General features: G+C 38.6%; 1 pseudogene; it reads right to left on the bottom strand.

Moving 5' to 3' along the window:
* Positions 1-998: 998 nt before the first annotated feature.
* On the bottom strand, positions 999-14,571 carry LOC126706258 (uncharacterized; annotated as a pseudogene).
* Positions 14,572-15,602: the final 1,031 nt, after the last annotated feature.

The raw sequence follows: 15,602 nt of genomic DNA, 5'->3' as shown, positions 1-15,602 counted from the left end.
CAAATACACAAAAGAAAAACCATAAGTTTTGGACAGAACCAAGGCCTTGCATGGTCCTCGGACTCAAGCCTATGGGGAAACCAAATACACGAAAGAAAAACCATAAGTTTTGGACAGAACCAAGGCCTTGCATGGTCCTCGGACTCAAGCCTATGGGGAAACCAAATACACGAAAGAAAAACCATAAGTTTTGGACAGAACCAAGGCCTTGCATGGTCCTCGGACTCAAGCCTATGGGGAAACCAAATACACGAAAGAAAAACCATAAATTTTGGACAGAACCAAGGCCTTGCATGGTCCTCGGACTCAAGCCTATGGGGAAACCAAATACACGAAAGAAAAACCATGAATTTTGGACAGAACCAAGGCCTTGCATGGTCCTCGGACTCAAGCCTATGGGGAAACCAAATACACGAAAGAAAAACCATGAATTTTGGACAGAACCAAGGCCTTGCATGGTCCTCGGACTCAAGCCTATGGGGAAACCAAATACACGAAAGAAAAACCATGAATTTTGGACAGAACCAAGGCCTTGCATGGTCCTCGGACTCAAGCCTATGGGGAAACCAAATACACGAAAGAAAAACCATGAATTTTGGACAGAACCAAGGCCTTGCATGGTCCTCGGACTCAAGCCTATGGGGAAACCAAATACACGAAAGAAAAACCATGAATTTTGGACAGAACCAAGGCCTTGCATGGTCCTCGGACTCAAGCCTATGGGGAAACCAAATACACAAAAGAAAAACCATAAATTTTGGACAGAACCAAGGCCTTGCATGGTCCTCGGACTCAAGCCTATGGGGAAACCAAATACACGAAAGAAAAACCATAAGTTTTAAACAGAACCTAAGTCCTGCATAGCTCCTCGGACCACAGACTTGGGGGAAATTAATACTTAAGGCAATTATTCATAAGTCTTAAACAGAACCTAAGTCCTGCATGGTCCCTCGGACCACAGACTTAGGGGAAATTATTACTTATGATAGATTGGGAGATTAAGGTGCGCAGCCCAAAAACCCATTTTTATTTTGACCATTTACCTGTATCTACATCGTTGCAAATGTTTAAAAAAGAGCGCTACTGACATACATCCATAGTAAGCAAAACGAACATTTTATATCAACAGTCCGAGTACATTAGAAAGAGAGGTCCTTACAAAAGAATGGAAAAATAAGACGACTCTCATTCAAAAAAAAAAAAAAAAAAAAAAAAAAAGATCAAAAGCCTAAAAGGCTAAGCCTTAGCGGGAGGATCTTCTTTCTGCTCGGGCTGAGGAGGAGGAACCTCAATGGTAGAGTCTGTGGCGGGATCCTTCGCCATATCAGGCACAAGGACGGCATCAGGCACCGCCAGGTCTTGCTCTGAAGCGACTTGGGCGTCATCAGGATTATCTCGGATCTCCTGAGGATAGAAGATGCTCTCGGGCAGTCTTAGTGCCGAATCCGTAGGAACTCCTGCAGCATCGAGAGCATGAGCCCATGAAATACTGCAGTAATCCCTGCACACCTCGGGGATCTCCTCGAATAGCCTGGCTTCCGTCTCTTCAGCCCCGAGTTGGCGAGCAGCATTCTTCTCGGCCTCAGTAGCCTCTCGGATCAGCTGGGCCTCCTCTTTGGCCTGCCTCAGCTCATCCTCAACTTTTTGCAGGGCAGCCTTGAGATCCTGCACTGCCTGCCTCTCAGTGGCGAGGTTAATCTGTGTTGAGTACAGCTCTTTGCGCTGGTCCTCCGCCTGGGTCTCGGCACTCTTTAAACCAGCCTCTGCGCTTTTGCGCCGGTTCTCCGACACCTTGAACTCGTCCATGAGTTTAAGGTGATCGTTTTTGAGGGATCCCAAGGCCTTCTCCATCTCCGTCCGAGCCTGGGTCTCAGCCTCAGCCTGACTACGGCTATCACGGCAAAACTCCTCAGCCACGAACACCTGCTGAGTAATCTACGAACGAAACAAGATTGTTTTTTTTAAAAAAAAAAAAAAAAAAAAAAAAATCTAACAGGGGTAAGTAAATCAATAAAACAGTAAAAGGATTACTTACCAGCGCAAGATCCCTTTTAAGGGATAGGAAGATCTCGGGCTGAGAGAACCGCCTATAGGCCTCCATGTCCCGAGGAAGGAGTAGGGGTTGCTCTAAGGCATCCGCCACGTACCCTGCCCGGCCTCGGTTATACTCTCGGACCGAAGCATTGAAAGGGATGGCAACCCCATCCAGCTCCAACTTGGGGTTCCATGCACGGATGGTGGCGCGCACTTCAGCAAGGTTCTCCTCATCTCGGCTCTCCGAGGAGTTACCCTTTCTGCTCCTTGGCGCCCGTGTGGTTTTTTGCTGCTTGGTCGGCTGGGCAATCACCTCACCTTCCTCAGGAGTGTTAGTCGGCCTCTTTTTCTTCAGGTCCGGATTAACCTTAAGGCCAGGGTCCGAGACGTCCTAAGGGACCACAGGGGGAAGGGTTTTGACCTGTGATGGAGTTGGTCCCTTCGATGACTGACCTTTCCCTCGGGAGGACATCAGCTCCTTTAGAGACTTCCCCTTTCCTGCCATGGGCTCTACCTCCTCGTCTGAAGTATCGTCCGAGTAGATAACGATTGAGGGAACACCAACTGCGGAATGTTGGTCCTGCTCTACTTCGGGATTAGAAAGTTCCACCAAGGGGTTTTGCTGAATTTCCTCCTCGAAGTAAAACTTATCTATCTCTTCCTCAAGGGAAAGACGAGATGATTCAGCCTCTTCTTCAACCAAAACAGCAGCGCCAGGCTCGTTAATCGGAGGTAGCTGCTCTGCTAAGTAGGGATTTCTGACACCAGGCAACACAACTGGTGGCAGATCGTGGTCAGCTAGGAACCCGTCCTTGGACACGTCAATCCTAGCCAGCCTCGGACTGCCAGCCCTTATAGCGTGACCGATTGCCTGGAAAGCGCTGCTTAGAGGTTGATAGCCCAGAACCAGATGGGCCGCACGCAACTGTCCGTCCTCGGCGACGTAAATCTCCGACCTAAGGAGATAGTTCAACGCTGGCACGTTCACAAAGTTTATCCGAGGAGCAACGTGAACTTTGTCTGCAAACAAACCAAGAAAAGTGAGGATTAGACCATGAAATTTTCCAATTGCAAAGAAAGCAAGAAAAATAACCCCTCAACACTAAATCCTTTCCCAAAAAGGACCAATCCTAAAAGCGCTGCACCTGGGTTTCCTGCCCGAGTTGGACAATGAATCCGACAAACCACTCCCCAGAAGCAATGAGGAAGTCATTCTTCACGGTCTTATTTGATACTGGAAGACAAGAGATCAACCTAACGTCCTCGTTCCGGGATTTAAGATAATACCCATCATCCCTGAGGCGGTGACATTCGTACAGATAAGCCACATCGTGCCAAGTAAGGCCTAGATTCATCCGCTCGTCTAAGACATCTACACAGCCTAGTATCTTGAACATATTCGGGGCACACTGATACGGCGTCAACCTATGGTTGAACAGGTATTCCCTTGTGATCCTACGCATGGGAAGTGTCATCCCTCCCTCTATGAAAGCAATCATGGGGATAACGACTTCTCCCTCACCTCTATCTGTCAATACTCCTTCCAGAGGACAGTACCGCAGCCCAACCCCAGGGGGAATGTGGTATTTAGCCCTAAAGGCCTCCATAGCAGCTGGAGTTTTTACTAATTTTTCGAATCTACCCATCTGAACTGAAATGGGGAAATGAAAGTAAAGACCAAGAAGAAAAGTAGAGTCCGAGGAGGAAATTGAAACGGCGAAAAGAACGAAATGTACTGGTACCTGCACAAAACGCTCAATGGGACGCCTGGAAATCTCTCTTGGATGAAACGCTTCGCGAAGAACGACTACGGTGGCGCAACGGACGCAAATGTTCGTATATCTCTGGGATTCGATGGAGTTCTCTGGAGTCCATTGAGGTTTATGAAATACAGATAAAAAGAAGGAACTGAACCCCTCTGACATCTTATATAGCCGGGAGGAGAGAGAAAAGATCGCTCCTGCCTAAAAATACGAGAAAAAACGATGGCCGTTCGATCCATGCCACGCCGTTGGATAAAGGGAACATAACGCCTCCAGAAGTTAATGGCCGCGCCTCGTAAATTGTAGCGCGTCAAAAGTAACCGTCCGCACGCGCGTCACATGATCTCCTTATTTCCATCCTCTCACAAACATCAAAACCCCGCTTTTCTCCTCGGAAGGAGATAAAAACCGGAGTTTTGAGGGGCTATTGTGGGGCCCGACCCAAAAATAATGGGCTATTCGAAATTCAGGCCCGTCCGAGGAGCGTCTTGTCCGAAGGGAAACCACATATGAAGCATTACTCAATCCCAATAACGCCAAGGAAACCTGTCCGAGGAGTAACTCCTCCTCGGACATCACGAATCCCAGACGAGGAACTCTCCCCAGCCATTCCAGTTCATCCTCCCAACATATAAAATGAATAAAATCCAAAATATCTCATGGAAAGCTACCACCACATTAATTGCGTCCCAACTATCCTCTTGGCCACATTAATGAGGAAAAGACCCCTAAACAGTACCACCTTGGCCTCTGCAACTCACAAAGGGAGTGATGAGGGCGGCTGATGTGACAGGTGCACAAGTAGATGCTTAGATGATCAACAGGTGTAAGGTTGAGATGAGAGGAGGAGAACTATATAATGTAGTGGAGTCCCTCAAAGAAAAGGACGGAAAAAACTGTATAAGGAACTAAAGAAATATAATCAGAGGGGAAAGATCCATTCTTGTGTTTTTATTTCTTTTCGCAAACAATACTGTCCATGCATCAGACCGGATAGGTTCACTGAGGCTAAGTTCTTTGACCCATCCTCTACAAATATTCATTGTGGGTTGCGCTTTGGGCCAAGGCCTGATCAACAGAAGTTGGGCCAGGAAAATCGTGCAACCACAACAGTTATCATTTTTTGTCATGTACTATTGCTCAAAATCGCACTTTAAATTTATACCAAAGCATTAAACTAAGTATATACTCCTCTCTTAATTTAATCTTTAATTTACTTTTTGAAATAAATAATACGTTTTTTTTTAATGAAAAATGAAATCATTTTTATTGTTTTCTCATTTTCGAAAATTCAAAGTATTTACATCTTGTACTTTGTCTTTTTTTTTTAATATATATATACACACATCTATCCATTTACTATTTTAAAAATCCTACTTTTTAGCATCTCACGTTTTCCTTTTTATATTTTTTTAATCTCTTCCATATTTTGGAAAAAAAAAGACTCCTACAATAAAACTACTACTATAATTTCTCCTTTCATATCCTTATATTTAGGCACTAACATAATTGATTTTGAAAGAAAATAAAATGCTAAATTTTAGGGAATAAAATTTTAAATCTAATATTTCATTCTTGTAAAGTCTCTCACGTTCTCTCTCTCTCTATCTATGTACTCTTTAAAAAATTTCCACTTTCTATCCCACGTTAAACATCTCAAGTTTTCATTCTTCTTCTTTTTTTTTTCTTTTTCTTTTTAAAACCACAAACTCATGTACGCTTTGCAGTTTCTATCTCACTTTCTCTCTCTCATTTTTTTTTTTCAAATTGAAGACATTTAGTTTAGCTCTACATCCTCCTTTCTTTTTCTTCAGATTAAAGACATTTACTATCAGAGGCTTCAACAAATTTTCAGGTTCTATTTTTTGCAAGTTCCTCTTTATTTTCTTTTCTTTTTAAAAAGTGTTGATAACACGTGTTTTAAGTATTCATAATGTAAAAAATGTGTTTGGTACCATATTTCAAATAACATGTTTCAGTGTGTGGAAAAGTATAATTATGTGTTTGGTATGTGTGTGTATTTTTTTTAAACTGACACAGTAAATATAATCTTTTTTTTTTTTTGAGGAGAGAGAAACTCCTTCTCTCTTTTCTTTTCTCCCCTGATCCTTCTCTCTTCACTTTTGTCTTCGTGTAAAAACAAAACCCACTGCGGGGTTAGAAAAATTCTAACTCAAACAATCGCATTGATATGGTCCGGAGAGTACTGCTCACAGGTATGGATCAGAAAAGGGAAATATGGATCAGAAAGAAAGTGAACTTCATACACCATTTCCTTACGTCTTTTGCTTTTCTTCTTTATATATTTCTACACAACCCACTTTTCCTTCTCTGCCTCTCCCACTCCCATTTTCTAATATAAAGCATGGATTGGGATAAGGTTACCCACTTTCTTTCACAATTTTTTTTTTTTTTTTTTAATTTTAACTTTAACTTTTTAACTTTTCTTTAGTATATTTTATTTAACCGTTCAAATTGAAAGTTACTTTTTAAATTTTCAATTTCAGTCATTGATTACAATTGCATCGGGTGATATTGCACCTAATGCAATTCACCCACTTTCTTTCACAATTTTTTTACTTTTTAACTTTAATTTTTTAACTTTCCTTTATTATATTTTATTTCATGATTGAGATTGAAAGTTACTTTTCTAACTTTCAATCTCAATAACTTTCAATTTCAACTATTTATTACAATTGCATTAGGTGTAATACCCTAGGTATTGCACCTGATGCAATTCACCCACTTTCTTTCACAATTTTTTTTTTTTTTTTACATTTTTAACATTTTAACTTTCCTTTAATATATTTTATTTGATAATTGAGATTGAAAATTACTTTTTCAACTTTTAATTTCAGTCATTAATTACAATTGCATCAGATGCAATACCTAGGGTATTGCACCTGATGCAATTCACCCACTTTCTTTTACAATTTTTTTTACATTTTTAACTTTTTAATTTTCCTTTAATATATTTTATTTAATAGTTGAGATTAAAAATTACTTTTTCAACTTTCAATCTTAGTCACTAATTACAATTGAGATCAGGTGCAATTCTTAGGGTATTGCACCTGATGCAATTCACCCAGTTTCTTTCACAATTTTTTTTACATTTTTTATCTTTTAACCTTAATTTTTTAACTTTCCTTTAATATATTTTATTTAATGGTTGAGACTGAAAGTTATTTTTTCAACTTTCAATCTCAGCCATTGATTACAATTGCATCAGGTGCAATACCTAGGGTACTGCACCTGATGCAATTCACCCACTTTCTTTCACAAATTTTTTTACATTTTTTACTTTTTAACTTTAACTTTTTTACTTTCCTTTAATATATTTTATTTAATGGTTGAGATTGAAAGTTACTTTTTCAACTTTCAATCTTAGCCATTGATTACAATTACATTAGGTGCAATACCCTACTTTTGGACTTAATTTCCGGAACAATCAATGCTAACACTTCGTCTCCATGTTTTAAGGGGGATGATAACAAAGAGAATGTTTTGCAAAAAAAGAAAAAAGAAATGTTACGCCCATTAAAAATGATTTAGTGTGAGTTTAATTAATAAAAAATTGGTATAAATTGACGAAAGGATTGAAAATATTAATGAAGTGATAAGTTAACACATTAAAGGTATAGTGTGGGTTTATCTATTTTGATACTCACTTTATAATACACCCAACATCAAAGATTTTATTTTAACATTTAACACATTAAATTAATATAAATAACAAAATAAAATAATATATCTAATACAATAAACAACAACCACAACCATTAACACATTAAAATACTATTTTTTTATCACCCCACATTAAAAAATTATTTTTTTGTTTTGAGTTTTAAGCTACAGTGAGCTGCTATCTCTAGCAGCTCACTGTAGTTCAAACTTAAATTATTGTAACTTTGCCTTCTTTGCTGTAGAAGTTTTTTTTAGGGTATTGGTTGCTAAATTGACCTTTTAGTGAATTTAGCAACATTATTGAAGGCTCTTACTGCTACCTCAAAAAAAAAAAAAAAAACAAAAAACAAAAACAAAAACAAAAACAAAACAAAACAAAACAAAAGGGCAGCTCATTGTAGTTCAAACTTAAATTATTGTAACTTTGCCTTCTTTGCTGTAGAAGTTGTTTTTAGGGTATTGGTTTTTAAATTGACTTTTTAGTGAATTTAGCAACATTATTGAAGGCTCTTACTGTTGCCTCAAAAAATAAAAAAAACAAAACAAAAGGGAATTAGATAATTACTGGTTTCTTCTTGGACAAATTGTATAGTACTCACTTTTTTACTACTTTACCTTCTGCCAACACTCTCTCCATGTTTTTTAAAGGGGGATGATAACAAAGAGAATGTTTTGCTAAAAAAAAAAGAAAAAAGAAATGTTACGCCTGTTAAAATGATTTAGCATGGGTTTAACTAATAAAAAATTGGTATGAATCAACGAAATGACTGAAAATGTTAATGAAGTGATAAGTTAACACATTAAAGGTATAGTGTGGGTTTATCTATTTTAATAGATCACTTTATAATACACCTAACATCAAATATTATATTTTAACATTTAACATATTAAAATAATATAAATAATATAATAAAATAATATATCCAACACAATAAACAACAATTATAATCATCAACACATTAAAATACTATTTTTTTAACAACCCACATTAAAAAATTATTTTTTGTTTTGAGTTTTAAGCTGCAGTGAACTGCTATCTTTAGCAACTCACTATAGCTCAAACTTAAATTATTATGGGCCTCTTTGTTAGTGTTGTTTAAACAACAATTTTTGTTATTTAAACAACACAATACATGTTTCCATAATACTTTTGAGCCCGTTTGGTTGGGCGGTTTGATTGGGTAAACGCGCGTTTTTTAATGAAAACGATGATTATAAGTTGTTTGGCTAGACGATTTATAAGGAAATGTGTTTTTACAAATCGCCAAAAATGCTATCTATAACAAAAAAACACAAAACAAATCCTATCTATAACAAGGGAGTCAATTTCGTACTCGAAGCCATTTTGGTTTAGTTAGGAGAATGATATACTTCAGTACCGGTAAATACCAGTGTACCAATTCGGGATTACCGCTATATATAAAATCCTATATATATATATATATATATTGCTGAATTTAAATCCTATGTCTTTAAGTATATTTAGGCCCAATTCATCTTTATCTTTATCCTTCTACAATGGCCCAATCCATTACAAATAAATCTAAATTATCTAACCATTATATTAAAAATTAAAAATTAAAAAAAAAAAAAACACTTGAAATAAGTATAAAAGGTCAAACATCCCACCTAACTCTCGCGTGAATTCTGAATAGAATTCAAATGCCTTATTTTTACCACAACCACACATTACTTTCAAAAAGAACAAACACATCCCACACATTTTGAAAATGCACTGAGAAGCCAAATGAGAAGTCTGGTCTCTAGTGTTCATGAGCGAAGAAGAGGAAAAAAAAAAAAAGAGCGAGAGATGCAAACTAACAGAACGAGGCCATGATCCAGGTAGACACATAACTCAACTCAATATAAACAAAACAGGCCCAATAGAAAGCCAAGCGCCCAAATAAATTATACCTGATACGGTGATACCTCAGTCCTCAAAACACAAAACCTTGAACAATTGAGAGAGGCAGAGAGGAGAGAATCAGAGGAAGAATGAGAGAGGCAGAGAAAGCTTGCTTGAGCAGTTGAGAGAGGTGGAGCCACGGAGGAAGCTTGCTTCAGCAGTCGAGCCAACCAGGCAGCCAGTAACAATGGAGAGAATCAGAGAAAGAATGAGAGAGGTGGAGAGTAGAGAGGAAGAAGCAAAGGGAACGATAAAAATTTTAGGGATTTGAGTTGTTTTATTTGTTTTGATTTGTGATTGTTTTGTGGTTAGTCTCTGATGTGAACCCCGTCAAGAATAACGAAACCCAACAACAAAAGGAAACCCAAGATCATTCTATGGACAGATTCAAATGGGAGACCTCGACCCATTGTTTATGACAAACAAGAACCTCGGTATAAGGAAGACGCCACAAACGGTGGTGGAAACTCCGTTTAATAAGTCAAGATGAATGCCACAGGAATTCCCGATAAGTTAGAGTAGTTCTTCAAAGAACCAAAGAGAATAATCCTCACAGGTTTTATCAATAATGTCTGAAAAACGTTTACAGACTTAGATGACTATTTAAGGGCTCCTTAAAACTTGACAGACAAAAAAATATATTCTAAAATAACTCCTAATTGATACCCAACCATATTAGGATTAAAGTTTGACCTAAAAAGCATTAAATGCACCTAAAAACAAGGAAATAAATCACCTAAACCTAGAATAACGTTTTTTATATAGACCCAAAATATTTCATGCCAATTCTTAGCCTTGACCGGATCCTTCTAATACTTGAATAAAGGTGACGATTTTTTGTTGCCCACGTGGATCATGCTCAATGGGCCTCCACGAGTTTGCTTGAGCCCATAACTCTTGGATGAGTCCGTTGAGTACATCCTTGAACTTCTTTGCTCGTGCTCTTGTAACTAGCCCAATTGGTACTTGAATGAGATCCTTCGAAGCGGTGCCTTGATCTCCATCATTCCCCTCCTCTTGAAAAGGATTTGCCCTCAAATCATCACCTACATCAAAAGAACTCAAATCAGTAACATTAAAAGTGGCACTTACATCGTACTTACCAGGTAAATCTAGCTTGTAAGCATTGTCATTGATATGCTCGAGGACTTGGAAGGGACCATCTCCTCTTGGGAGCAATTTGGAACATCTTTTCGCCAGGAATCTTTCTTTTCTCATATGCAGCCAAACCCAATCTCTGGGTTCAAAAACCAGTTTACGACGTCCCTTGTTGGCTTGTGTGGCATATTGCTCTGTTCTTCGCTCAATGTTGAGTCTTACTTTCTCATGAATCTGCTTCACAAAATCAGATTTCTTTTTGCCATCTAAATTAATGTGCTCCGTCAAAGGTAAAGGAGATAAATCCAATGGAGTAAAAGGATTAAACCCATACACAATTTCAAATAGCGAAAATTTGGTAGCAGAATGAACAATTTTATTATATGCAAACTCAACATGTGGTAAACATTCTTCCCATGTTTTGATGTTCTTTCTAATGATTGCCCTCAATAGAGTAGACAAAGTCCTATTTACTATTTCAATTTGACCATCAGTTTGTGGATGACAAGTAGTGGAAAACAATAGCTTAGTACCAAGCTTACACCATAGTCTTCCAAAAATAGCTCAAGAACTTAGCAGCTCTATCCAAAACAATTGTCCTAGGCATGCCATGTAATCTCACAATCTCTCTAAAGAACAAATCAGCAACATGTGAAGCGTCATCCGTTTTGTAACATGGAATAAAATGTGTCATTTTAGAAAATCTATCCACGACCACAAAAATTGAATCTCTTCCACGTTTAGTCCTAAGCAATCCTAACACAAAATCCATTGAAATATCAATCTAAGGCTCACTAGGAATTGGTAAAGGAGTATACAAACCGTTGGACTGTACTTTGGATTTAGCTTGCCTACATATGACACATCTACCACAAATCCGTTCGACATCTCGTTTCATGTGAGGCCAATAAAAGTGTTCTTGCAAAATAGCTAAAGTCTTTACAAATCCAAAATGTCCCATTAATCCTCCACCATGTGATTCCTGCACTAATAACTCCCTCATAGAACAATTAGGCACGCATAGTTTATTTTCTCGAAATAGGAATCCATCAAGCTTAAAGAACTTACCAGAGACGATTTTCTCACAAGCTCGATATTCCTCACAAAATTTGTGGTCTTCAGCATATAATTCTTTAATGTGTTTAAAACCAAGCAATTTTGCATCAAGTGTGGAGAGTAAGGCATACCTGCGAGAAAGTGCATTGTCGACTACATTCTCTTTACCTTGCTTGTACCGAATGACGTATGGAAACGTCTCTATGAACTCCACCCATCACGCATGCCTTTTGTTTAGCTTGTGTTGGCCCTTCAAGTGTTTCAGGACTCATGATCAGTGTGAATCACAAACTCCTTAGGCCATAGGTAGTGCTGCCACGTCTCTAAAGCTCGAACCAATGCATACAACTCCTTGTCATAAGTTGGGCAGTTTAAGGCTGCCCCGCTGAGTTTCTCGCTGAAGTAAGCAATTGGTCGTCCTTCTTGCATAAGAACGGCTCCTATACCAATACCTGAAACATCACATTCAATTTCAAATGTTTTAGAAAAGTTAGGCAAAGACAACAAAGGTGCGTTAGTCAACTTCTCTTTGATTAATTGAAATGCCTTCTCTTGTTCTTCTCCCCACCGAAATCCAACGTTCTTCTTGATCACTTCGGTAAGCGGTGCGGCTAAGCTACTGAAGTCCTTCACGAACCGCCGGTAGAAACTAGCAAGTCCATGAAAACTACGAACATTACCTACACTTGTGGGACTTGGCCAATCTTGGATTGCACGTACCTTCTCTTCATCAACCTATATACCTTGTTCACTAACAACAAATCCCAAAAATACAAGTTTATCGGTGAAAAAAGTGCACTTCTTTAAATTAGCAAACAACCTTTCTTTCCTTAGCACATCTAAAACGGATTTCAAATGTACTACATGATCGTCTATGTTTTTGCTATAAATGAGTATATCATCAAAATAGACAACAACAAATCTGCCTATAAATGCACGCAAAACATGGTTCATAAGTCTCATAAAGGTGCTCGGAGCATTAGTCAAACCAAAAGGCATAACTAACCATTCATACAAACCATATTTTGCTTTAAAGGCGGTTTTCCATTCATCTCCTTCTTTTATCCTAATTTGATGATAACCACTTTTTAAATCAATCTTAGAAAATATGCAAGAACCATGCAGCTCATCTAACATATCATCTAAGCGTGGGATAGGATGACGATACTTTACCGTTATGTTGTTGATGGCTCGGCAATCAACGCACATTCTCCACGTCCCATCCTTCTTAGGTACAAGTAAGACCAGAACTGCATATAGGCTCATGCTCTCCCTCACGTGCCCTTTCTCCAACAATTCAATTACCTGCCATTGAAGCTCATTTGTCTCCTCGGGATTGCTCCTATAGGCTAGTCAGTTTGGAATGGTTGCACCGGAAACAAATCAATTTGATGTTCAATCCCTTGGCTTGGAGGTAACCCATGTGGTGTTTCCTTGGGGAAGACATCCTCGTACTCCTGCAAAAGAGAAACAATAGAACTAGGCAAAGCAAGGTCAAGTTCGTTAGTGTTTAAAAGTGCCTCTTTGTACAAAAGTACAATCATCGGCTTATTTGAAAACATTGCTCGCTTGATTTCACTCACTTTTGCATAGAAATTCTTTTGTTTTCTCTCTGATTTTCTCTCAAGGGCCGAACTTTGATTTTCTTTTTCTCCCTCATTTTTCTCGGTCTCTCTCTGATTTTCACTCTTTTTCTTTTGCTCACTCTCTTTCTTTTGATCACTCTCCTTTTGATCACTCGTATACTTGCTGCGGTGTCAATGGTACAAGAGTGATTGATCGTTGATTAAGTACAAAAGAGTACTTGTTCGTAAAGCCATCATGCTTCACTTACCTATCAAACTGCCATGGACGCCCTAGCAATAAGTGTCCCGCTTGCATCGGTACTACATCACACAACACTTCATCTTTGTATTTACCGATTCAAAATGCAACTAACACTTGCTTGTTCACCCTGATCTCACCACTATCATTTAGCCATTGCAACTTGTACGGTCTAGGGTGCTTTACCATGGGCAATCCCAATTTCTCCACCATAACTGTGCTTGCAACATTAGTACAACTACCACCATCAATAATCACACTACATACCTTGTCTTTAACGTAGCACCTAGTGTGAAAGATGTTCTTCCACTGTATTTCATCAACTCCTTTTGCTTGCAAGCTCAATGCTCTCCTCGCCACCAATGTCAATGCGTTAGGGGTTAAATACTCCTCCTCGGAAACATCCTCTAATGGCGGCATGTCGTCGGTGTCGGAATCTTCATCATCGGTCACAATTTCACCATTGGCTTGTAACACCATGACTTGCTTGTTTGGACATTGACTTGCTATGTGACCCCTGCCTTGACATCTAAAACATTTAATATCACAATTCCTAGAGGTAGAGGCTTCGGTTTTACCTTGAGGAACGTGGCTGGTGGTCTCGGGTTTGGGTGTTTATGACTTGTCCAACGGCTTAGCATGACTCGATTTCCAAGAGGTAGAACTAGAGTTATGGCCTGCACGTGTCCCATTCCCTCTCTTGAGTTTTTGTTCTACTTTGATAGCCATATGCACCATATCTTCCAATTCCACATAATGCTGCATCTCTACCTTATCATGGATTTCCCGGTTTAAGCCAAGCAAAAATCTAGCCATTGTAGCCTCCCGATCCTCCTCTACATTTGTGCGGATCATAGCAATCTCCATCTCCTTGTAGTAGTCTTCTACGCTTCGACTCCCTTGTCTAAGACCTTGTAACTTTTTGTACAACTCTCGGTATTAGTAACTTGGAACGAATCGCTTTCTCATCACTACTTTCATCTCATCCCATGTGTCTATTAGGTGTTCTCTATTCCGCCTCCTGTTTATCACAAGCTGATCCCACCAAGTAATAGAATATTCAGAAAATTCAATCACGGCTAATTTTACCTTCTTTGTCTCGGAGTAATTGTGGCAATCAAACACGAACTCCATCTTCTTCTCCCACTCAAGATATGCCTCAGTATCAGACCTACCTTGAAAGGATGGAATCTTCATCTTAATACCACCCAAGTTGTTATCTTCGCGATTCCTAGCTTCTCTAAATCTTCCTCCAGGTCTCTTATTGCTAACAATGGAATCCCAATCTTCTTCTTCATCAAAACCAGACCCATAACGCTCTTCATCCTCCTCCCTTGGTGGAACTCTTTCCCTTCTACGCAAATTACGACCGTTTTGTGGTTGCTCCTCACGTCTATTCTCCATTTGATCTATCCGTTCGTGAACCTGCGTCATCTCCATCTTCATCACACGCATCATCTCACTCATCATGGCCTCCAAAAACGCTTTCGGATCAGCCAATTTTGTATCATCTTCGGCAATGCTCTTACCACTATCGTGAGACATGATTGCTGCAAAACAAAGGTTAGAAAAAAAAAAAAAAAAAAAAAAAAAAAAAAAAAAAAAAAAAAAAAAAAAAAAAAAAAAGGAACCTCACAAATCACTCTCTTACGTGTTTACACTCAAGAATGTGGATCACTCTCCACTCGTGTTTCTCTCAAAATAATATGGCTTTTACCCTCTGATGTTCTCACCACTCTTGCCTTTTTCTACTTGATAATTCTCTTTCAATTCTTTTGAAACTAAACAAACAACTCAAAATTTCCAGCAACAATTCACCAAGAACTAATTAAGGAATCTCAAATTTGAACGTAAGGAATATGGGAATTTTCATATTAGGATTAGAATTAGAAGGAATATGGCAGTTTGGAATTTTGGAAACACAGAATAGTGAAACTTTTTTTTTTTTGTTCGGACTCCTTTCTGTCTTCTTCTTCGAGTGTCTCTCTCTTTTTTTTTTTTTTTTTTTTTTATGATCAGCAACTAGCTTTTAAGAATAATGAAATAAGATTTCGAAATAATTAAGAGATGTGAGACCAGACCAATAGTTTAGACATCAACAAGACAAACAAAGATTGAACAGATAGGGTAAAGGAAATTCGGCTAAGAAGAGATAAATATGTTAAAAGATAGGCAAACCTGAACTAGAAACCTTGCTCTGATACCAAATGATGTGAACCTGTCAAGAATAACGAGAC

Source organism: Quercus robur, chromosome 2 (genome assembly GCF_932294415.1).
Source record: "Quercus robur chromosome 2, dhQueRobu3.1, whole genome shotgun sequence".
Taxonomy (NCBI): domain Eukaryota; kingdom Viridiplantae; phylum Streptophyta; class Magnoliopsida; order Fagales; family Fagaceae; genus Quercus; species Quercus robur.
The sequence above is the reverse complement of the archived record's forward strand: the minus strand, read 5'-3'. Positions and strand labels throughout refer to the sequence as shown.